The sequence below is a fragment of the Zosterops lateralis genome, assembly GCF_965231275.1.
Source record: "Zosterops lateralis genome assembly, contig: HAP1_HAP1_SCAFFOLD_52, whole genome shotgun sequence".
NCBI lineage: Eukaryota > Metazoa > Chordata > Aves > Passeriformes > Zosteropidae > Zosterops > Zosterops lateralis.
This window is the reverse complement of record NW_028154612.1, coordinates 789,950-798,900: the sequence shown is the minus strand read 5'-3', so window position 1 is coordinate 798,900 and position 8,951 is coordinate 789,950. Positions and strand designations below refer to the sequence as shown.

General features: G+C 51.6%; 1 pseudogene across 1 annotated transcript; it reads right to left on the bottom strand.

Annotated features, from left to right (window-relative positions):
* Positions 1-880: 880 nt before the first annotated feature.
* On the bottom strand, positions 881-2,138 carry LOC310923430 (olfactory receptor 14J1-like; annotated as a pseudogene). Its single transcript has one exon. The product of its transcript is annotated as an olfactory receptor 14J1-like (transcript).
* Between the last annotated feature and the right edge of the window lie 6,813 nt (positions 2,139-8,951).

Below are 8,951 nucleotides of genomic sequence, written 5' to 3'. Positions count from 1 at the left end.
AGTCCTTTGAAGAACCTGCAGTCCCTGGGAGCATTAAGGAGCCCCCCAGGGCCATTCCTGACCAAGGCTCCCCAGGGACTCCTTCCAGCAGATCCTTGAGGCCACTGGGATGGGAGGGGGATGCTGAGGGCAGGACAAGGGGCTGAGAGTGCCCAGCCTTGCTGGGGCTGTGCCAAGAGGCCCCAGGGCCTCAGGACAAGGTGTCTGCTCACAGCCCTTGGTGGCACAGAGGCTGCTGTGCCCCAGGGCACCAGGACTTGGCTTCTCTTTGTCCCCCCCTGTCATCACTGCCTGCAGTTCTCTGCTCTGCCTGCGGCCTGGGGACACTTTCTCTTTTGTGCCCCTCAGTGGGACCCATTAAAACTTCCAGAAACTTCAGAGTTGGATTCTGACTTGGAGTTCTTGAGAGGTTTCATCATCTCCCTGGCAGAGATTGATGTTCAGGGCCTCAGCACAAGCCCCAAGAGGGTCACTGAAGTCCTTGTGCTGTGTCTGTGCTGCTGAGCTGGGCCGGGCTCCTGGCACAGAGGCAGCTCCTGGCAAGGGCAGCGCTGCAGAGAGACAGCTCTGCCCAGGAGCAGCTCCTGTGCACAGTCCAGCAGGGCTGGGGCACTGCCAGGGCATCTCAGGGACACGAGCAGGGCACAGGCAGAGCTGACAGGGGCTCAGCACTGACAGGGGCTGTGTGCTGTCCCAGAGGGGGCTGTGTCACAGCAGCACCTCTGTGGCTGTGTCACAGAGCCCCAGAGCAGCTGGGATGTCACAAAGGGGCTGTGTGACAGCACAGAGTGGGTTGTGTGAGGTCACAGATTGGGCTATGACATCACAGAGTTTGTTGTGTGAGGCCATTGAGCGGCTACAGCATCACAGAGGGGGGTGTGTGACATTGCAGAGCAAGATGTGACATCATGCTGTGGCTTTATGACATCGTAGAGAGGGCTGTGAGATCATAGAGTGTGCTGTGACATTTCAGGGTGGCTGTGTGACATCACTGAGTGAGCTGTGTGACATCACTGAATGGGTTGTGACATCAGAGAGCTCGCTGTGACTTCATAGAAGGTGAGTATGTGACATCAGAGAGTGGGATGTGACATCACAAAGTAGTAACTCTAGAAAAAAAAAAAGGAAAGGTTCCAATGAAAAAAATGACAAATAGGTAAAAAAGTCTGAGATTGCAACGAGTTACATTCTAAAGGTTCTGGAGCAGGAAAGAGGGAGTTTATTGCTTCTGTAAAGATCCAGGCATAATTTTCCTCAGGGCATCCTTGATCCCCTGGTACCTCAGGCTGTAGATGAGGGGGTTCAGGGCTAGAGGCACCACCGAGTAAAGAACTGACAGGGCCAGATCCAGGGATGGGGAGGAAATGGAGGAAGGCTTCAGGTGAGCCAACAGTGCAGTGGTGACGAAAAGGGAGACCACGGTCAGGTGAGGGAGGCAGGTGGAAAAGGCTTTGTGCCGTCCCTGCTCAGAGGGGATCCTCAGCACAGCCCTGAAGATCTGCACATAGGAGAAAACAATGAACGCAAAACACTCAAATGATAAACAGGAACTAAGATCAATGACCCCAGTTCCCTGAGATAGGATTTGGAGCAGGAGAGCTTGAGGATGTGTGGAATTTCACAGAAGAATCCCACAGAACAGGGGCAGGGAAAATGTATTGTCTGTGTGCAGGAGAGCATTGAGAAAGGCACTGGCCCAGGCAGCTGCTGCCATGTGGGCACAAGCTCTGCTGCCCAGGAGGGTCCCGTAGTGCAAGGGGTTTGCAGATGGACACGTAGCGGTCGTAGCACATGATGGTCAGCAGGAAATACTCTGCTGAGATGAAGAACATAAAGAAAAAGAGCTGAGCAGCGCATCCTGTGTAGGAGATGGTGCTGGTGTCCCAGAGGGAATTGTGCATGGCTTTGGGGACAGTGGTGCAGATGGAGCCCAGGTCACTGAGGGCCAGGTGGAGCAGGAAGAAGAACATGGGGCTGTGCAGGTGGTGGCCTCAGGCTGCGGCACTAAAGACGAGGCCTTTGGCCAGGAGGGCAGCCAGGGAGATGGCCAGGAAGAGGCAGAAGTGCAGGAGCTGCAGCTGCCTCGTGTCTGCCAATGGCAGCAGGAGGAAGTGGCTGATGGAGCTGCTGTTGGACATTTGCTATGGCTGGCCCTGGAGACCTGTTCATGGGTAAAGGACAGTGACAATTCAAGAGAGCCTGCTTTGAGCCAAACCTGTGCCATTTCCTGTAGACTGTCCTGCTGGTGTTGGTGTTTTTGGTGCTGGCCCTGACTGCTGACAAAACAGCAACACATTCACTTCAGAGCTGGACTGGGTTGATGCACAAGATGGCGGATGGGGCTGAGGCAGACACACACAAGATGGCGGATGGGGCTGAGGCGGGGCCTCCCAGCACGGTCTGTGGCCCCTGCCAGCCCAGCTCCAGCCCCGGAGCCACGCGGGGCAGGGAGAGTCCTTCCCTTCAGCCCTTTGTTGAACAGGACATTAACAGACACCCGGGAAATGGGCACGGTGTGGCACATTTGCTCTGTGCACACAAACATAGACCAGCCAGTTTGGAATGTCAGCTGGCAGTATTTTGATGTCAAGGCAATTCAAATAGGTGAAAATAGGAAAAGTCTCTCGAGACTGAATATTAAAAAAAAAAAAAAACCTTCTATATTTTTTTCCAAGAGGGCCAAAAGCATTTCCTGTGCAGATGGACTCTGTTTAGCATCAAGAAGCATCACAAGTGGTTTGGTCCAGGCAGGAGTCACAGTGACTGTGAGGGGATGAAAACGGAGATGGATCTGCTTGAGGCGGATGGTGCAGTGGCTGCTCACCCGCAATGTGTATCCCTCAGGGGACCTATTTCTTTAGAACACCATGAAGACTACAGAGAATTGAAATACAAACCAAAACTGCAGCAGGAAGCCCAGTGCACTTTAGGTTGTTCTCCATGAGACTCTTCAAGCTGAGCACGGCCATTCTGTTCAGCAGACGCACAGGCAGGGGCTCCTTGGAGCGCTGCTCTGGCACCCGTTCTTTGGAGTAGGGGATTGCAGGGAAAAACAAGAGAAGCCCATCCACTACTGAAGAGGAGCAGTCACTGACAGGAACCAGTGGGTTAAGAAATGGGAGGGGGGAAAAGGCAGAAATTGTGAGGTGACAAGTGTGAGAAATGGGAGTGGAAAAAGGAGAGGAGTGTGAGGGAAGAAAAGGGTAGGAAACCTGTGTGGGAAAGGGTGAGAGAACTGAGGGGGAAATGGTGAGAAATGTGAGTGAAAATAGGAGAGGAAGGTGAGAGAAGGAAAAGGCAGGAAATACAATGGGAAAATTCTAAGAAATGTGAGTGGGAGAGGGTGAGAAACAAAGGGGGAAAATGGAGGGAAATGTGAGGGGAAGAGAGTGAGAAACTTTACTGGCAAAGAGAGAGAAACAGGCAGGAAATGTGAGGGGAACATTGTGAGAATCCTGAGGGGAAAAGAGTGAGAAACCAGAGGGCAGAGAAAGGCAGAAAACATGAAGGGAAAAAAGGGTGGGAAGTTTGATGGGAAAAGTGGCAGAAAATAGGAGTGAAAAAAGGGCACAAAATGTGAGAGAAAATTATAATGAACATGAGGGTGAAAGAATGATAAATGTGAGCAGAAAAGTGTGAGGAAGGTGAGAGGGAAGGTGTGAGAAACATGAGGGCAAAAGTGAGAAATATGTAGGGAAAACCTGAAGAAAAATGACTGATGGAAGGAGAGAAACATGAGGGAAGAAAAGGGCAGGATAAGTGAGGGGAAAATTGTTAGAAACGTGAGGGAAGAAAAAAGCAGGAAACAGTGGGGAGGTGGGGAAATGTGAGAGGTAAAGTGTGAGGAAAAGGAGCTGAAAAGGGTGGGGAAAATGAGTAAAACTTTGCAGGCAAACATGAGAGGAAAACTGTGAAACTCGAGAGGGGGAAGGGGTGGAAATGTGAGAGGGAAAAGAGCAGGAAATGTGAAGAAAGAAAAGGAGAGAAGGCAGTATTGGCATAAGAGCTGAAATAATTCCTAACACATTCTCCTGTGCATTTGCCCATTGATTGCACAAGCCCAGGGCTTCTCTGTATGTCCGTCTCCACCTGTGCCTTGGTTCCTGTTTGGAAGCAGTAGAAGTGGCAGGATGTGCCCAGCAGCAGGAGCTGCTCCAAGCTGGGAAGGTGCCAGGTGGTGCTGATTTCCAGACGCTTCTGTGTCCCAGGTGAGGCCAAGGCCAGGGGGAGAAAGGAGGCATGACTTTATTTCAGTGCTGGGTGCATGGGGAATCACTTTTCTAACACAGGTGCTCACTCAGAAATCTCACCTACTAATTTGTGACCATGGAAAGAAGACCTGCTCATTACTTTGCTGAAACTCACAGGCTAAACATTCCCTCAAATTAGTTGACATATTTAAATCACTACTCCGAAGTTACTGACAGGAGAGTAGGGCTCTCTTCAGGGTCTCTGGTGGTCATTTGGGGAACATCCCATTCCTCCAATTCTCCTCTGATGCTCAAGAGCCTCCTACAACCACTTTACTTCCCTTGAATGCATTCCAGCTTCCTTCTTAGGAGGACTACTCTATTCTCAAGGCTAAGGTAGCCACTTGCACACATCAGTCACTGTGCTGGGGGAATAGAGGGCTCAACACTGTCTGTTAATGCAAAGGGAATTCATGATTTGTTACAGTTCAACATTTTCTCAACACCTTCCTTCTCTGGGAATTGCTCACAAGAATTTCCTCAATTTACCATGAAAGTGTTTTTGCTTTCTGAAGCCACCTTGTGTCTTTTCTTCAGCAATTCAAAAAGAAAAGACCAATTGCCTCCTGAAACTCTTCTGCTCCCTTCCAAATCAGTTCACTGCTCAAGCACAAGGCACAGGCTCATCCCTGATTCCCTCAGTGAGATAGGAGGTAATATTTTGCTGCACCTGAGAGGGTATTAAAAAAAAAAGAAACAAAGTAGTTGGTCCTGGGTGTTGTTACTTAGGGTTTGTGTTTGTTCTGGTTAATTTGTTGGGTGTTGCTGTGAGCTGGGAGAGGGGCCAGGTTGAAGACCAGACCAAAAGTGAAGTAGGATAAGAGGGAAGGGGACAAAAAAGGAGGCAGTGGGGAGAGAATATAAGTTCCCTAGTACCCAGCCAAAGGGAAAGGGACACAGTTCACCCTGGGCGGGGCAAGGCAATAAAAAGCAGCATTCTGTGTGAGTGTGTGTTGTGTGTATATTTGGCTCTTGGGAGAGCGAGATACACACCCAGCTCAGGTGAATCCTTACTAAGAAACAGTTCTCTTTTGCTTGGATGACTTTGTCCCCATTTAATTTCATCCAAGAGTTGGCTCCTTTCTAACACCTCTCTCCCAGCAGCTCAGGGCTGTGTTGCACAGCGCTTGCTGTGTGCCAGAGAGCACAAAGCGGGCTGGGCTGGTGCCCCTGAATATTTCTGCAGAGCACTCTGCATTTCACCCCTTTGCTCTGGCCCTGGAGTGCAGAGCTCCAGGAGTGCAGGCGCTTCCTGGCAGAGCTGTGTGAGGCCCTTTTGTGCTGCAGATGTGACCTGCCAAGCTGTCCCTGCCTCCCGCTGGCCTCGGTTCCCCCGGGAGGCAGAAGCGCCGTGCCTGAAGGACGCTGCCCTGTGCTGGAGCCTGCGGAGCAGCCCGGCTCCCTCCCTGTGCCCAGAGTGCTGCACACACTGCTCACCTTTGCCAGGAGTGCCAGGGCAGGCGGCACAAGAGTAGGAATCCTCAGGCAGGCCTGCAGCCCTGGGCTGTGCTGTGCCTTTCTCTCCTCCTGTGCAGACTGCGGGCGGCCAGTGCCACCAGTCTGTGCTGTGCCCAGCACGGCTGCGCTTCCCCTCGGGAGCAGCCGGCTGCCAGCTGGGCTCTGAGAGCGCAGCATTCGCCCACGGCCACCAAGAGGCCCCCAGGGCCGGGCTGCTGCCTCTTGCAGCTCCAAGGGCCTCCTTCCAGCCTGCCCCTGCCCAGGCTCAGGCTGCTCCGGGCTCTGCCAGGGCTCTGCTGGGGCTCCAGCCTGGCCAAGGTGGGGCCTGCTCTCACCTGGCGCCCGCTGACAGCTCTGCACCAGCTCTGCGCCTTTCCCAGCAGCCTCCCTGACCTTGCTGCTTTCTCACTGGGGCAAAACTCTCCTCCACACACAGAGACTGCACTTAGGGATACAAATCCAAGTGGCAGGAACTCAAATGCTCTCCAGTCAGAGCTCAAGGCCTGCAGATGCACCGGGTGTTTGGGCTGCCCCACTCGTCCTTTGGTTCTGCCTGCAAATGCCACTGCCCTTTCTGCCTCAAACACAAGTGCCACAGCTGGGTAAAACCCAGCCAGTGGGCCACATTCCAAAGGCCCTGTGGTCTGGAGAGGATGACTGAAGAAGAGTCTTCACCACTTTCCAACTGCACCAAAGAAGCCCTCAATGTCATTTTCCACCTCTAAGTTCAGGAGGAAATGTTGAGCTTTCTCAGAGGCTCAGAAGGAGGGGAATCTTTGCAAGGAGTTGAGATTTCAGAAAATTTATTTGTTTACAATCAATGCTAATATCCTATGTTACTATCCTATGCAACAATCCAACACTTGAATCCTAACTAAAATTACTAACTACTGTCCTACACTAATCCTCTCTGGACTGGTGATGGAGCAAACAGTTCTAATGTCGGTGTCTCATCCTTCTCTGTGCCTTCCACTCCTTCACGGTCATGATTAGATGCACCAGGCTGGATGTCGGCTTAGCCAGAGTTACAAATGGATGCTGCACAAAGGAAAAAAAAACAATAATAAGCCAGTACTTTCCAACCTTAGAGCCTCAAAGTCAGGGGAATATTTTTTAAATGAAAAGAGAATTGAGTCAGAGTAGGTCTAAGGACCTACAGCGGGGCAAGAATAGCACAGCTTGCTGCAAGAGCTGCTAAGTGCCCCAGCCCTGGAAAGATTTCAGGTCTGAGCATCCTGATCTCTTTCAAGATGCCCCTGCTCACTGCAGGGCCCTTGGACCAGATGAGCTTTCCAGGTCCCTGCCAGCCCAGCCCAGTCTAGGACTCCTGGCTGTTTGCATTTGAACAGCACCAAGAGTGGAGGTGAGGAGGAGGGGGCTCATCTGATGCCTTGCACTTGAGTGGAGGAGGAGCCCATCCCTGGGACACTGTTTCCCTGCAGCCCCTTGGCATTTTACCTGCAGCAGCTCCTGGGCAGACCAGCGCCGCGCCTCGTCTGTCTGCAGGCAGCAGCTCAGGAAGTCCCGCAGCAAAGGGGAGAGGAGCTTGGGCTGCTGCAGCTCTGGGGTCCCTTTGGTGGCTATCAGGAGCTGAGCCTGGAGAAAAAGGAAACACCAGTCTCTCAGCTGCTTCTTTCACCTCTGGAACTGCTCTCCCACATCCCATTGTTCAAGCTGCACTCTGCAGTGGCAGTTTCTGCCGTGGCACAGAGGCAGAGATGACTTTCCTGGACCAGCAAAAACCCAAAGCCCGATGCAGCCACAGCTTTTCCAACACGCAGCAAATCTTGCCTTGGCAGCTGATTTCATTGACTGACCTTGTTAGTGGAAACTACATCAGCAAAAGCACCTTTGCTTCTCTGAGGATTCACCTGACCAGCTTGACAGGCTATTTGGAAGAGGGACTTTGCTCTACTAACTCACTCTACTATTTCCAAGGATTATTACATGCAAAGCATCTCTGCGGTGCTTGTTGGTCCCTAAAGCACAGCTGCCATCAAACAAAAGTCATCAAGCTTTTTGTTTGTTTCTTCTCTCCAAACCACTCTTTTAGAAACTTGGTTGGGTTTAAGTTTCTTCATTTCAGGAAAGGGAACAGCAGCTCTAAGATGGTTGTTTCCTGTTAGTAGGGCCATCTCTGTGGCCAAAAAAGCTAGAACGACTTCAAAGCAAAGCCAAATGTTGCCTGAGAAGGGAGATTGTTTGCGTGGGGTAAGGGTTGAGTTCCCCCAGTGATGCAACCAAAACTCCAGCAGATGCTGATGTGCTGCAGGGACATTTTCAGAAAGGGACCGTGGTGGAAGTAGTTCCAGCAGATGGCAATGGGATTTTGTCCAATAGCACACAGAAGGTGGGCTGGGGGAGAAAGACAGCAGGATCAGAGAGTATTTACACCTTACCGAGCGAGGAGTTTAATTATAATAAGGAGGTTCTCCTTCCACCATTTCAATTGTCACAATCCCAAAGGCCCAGATGTCAATTTTGGGGCCATATGGGTGACCTTTCACCAGCTCAGGTGCTCTCCACCAGTAACTGCCGACCTCTGAGCTGCGTCTACTCTGCTCAGGGGTGAGTAGAGCAGACAAGCCAAAATCAGCTGGGGAGAAAGCAAAAGACTGTTTTGATTTGAATCCTGTGCAATTAGGAAAGCAAGCAAAAGAATTGCCCAGTAGAAGTTGGAGAATGTGCTGTTGAATCTCCTGCAACAGTCCCTGCTCTGTTTCCTCAGGACTTTAGCCAAGGAAATATGGCATTGGCTACTTCAAAACTCCCCACATTTTTTACATTGCCTCCAGCAGTGGCTTTTGTTGCCCTGAAGCTTTAGACTTGTAGCTCCCTCTCTCTGGAAGGGACACACACAGAGCAAAGCCACTCTGGACTGCTTGTTCCCTGCCATAGCTCTGTGCACGTTGCAACCGTGTGGTCAGCTCACAGCAGGGCTCCCTGCACTGCCACCAGCACCATTTTTGGGGAGCTGGCAGTCACTCCAAAGCAGCCCCACACCCCCCCTATCCCTGGAATGCTGCACCTGACCAAGAATATACTGACCCAGCTTGACAGAGCCATCGGTCCTGAGGAGGATGTTGGGGCTCTTCAAGTCTCGGTGCATCACGTGGTGGGAGTGGAGGTAATTCAGTCCTTGGAGGCACTGAGAGAGAAACCAGCAACAGGAGGGCAAAAATCAGGGATGGGATTTCATCACACAAGAAAGGAAACAGCTCTCCAAGATTCCCTCTCCAGGGG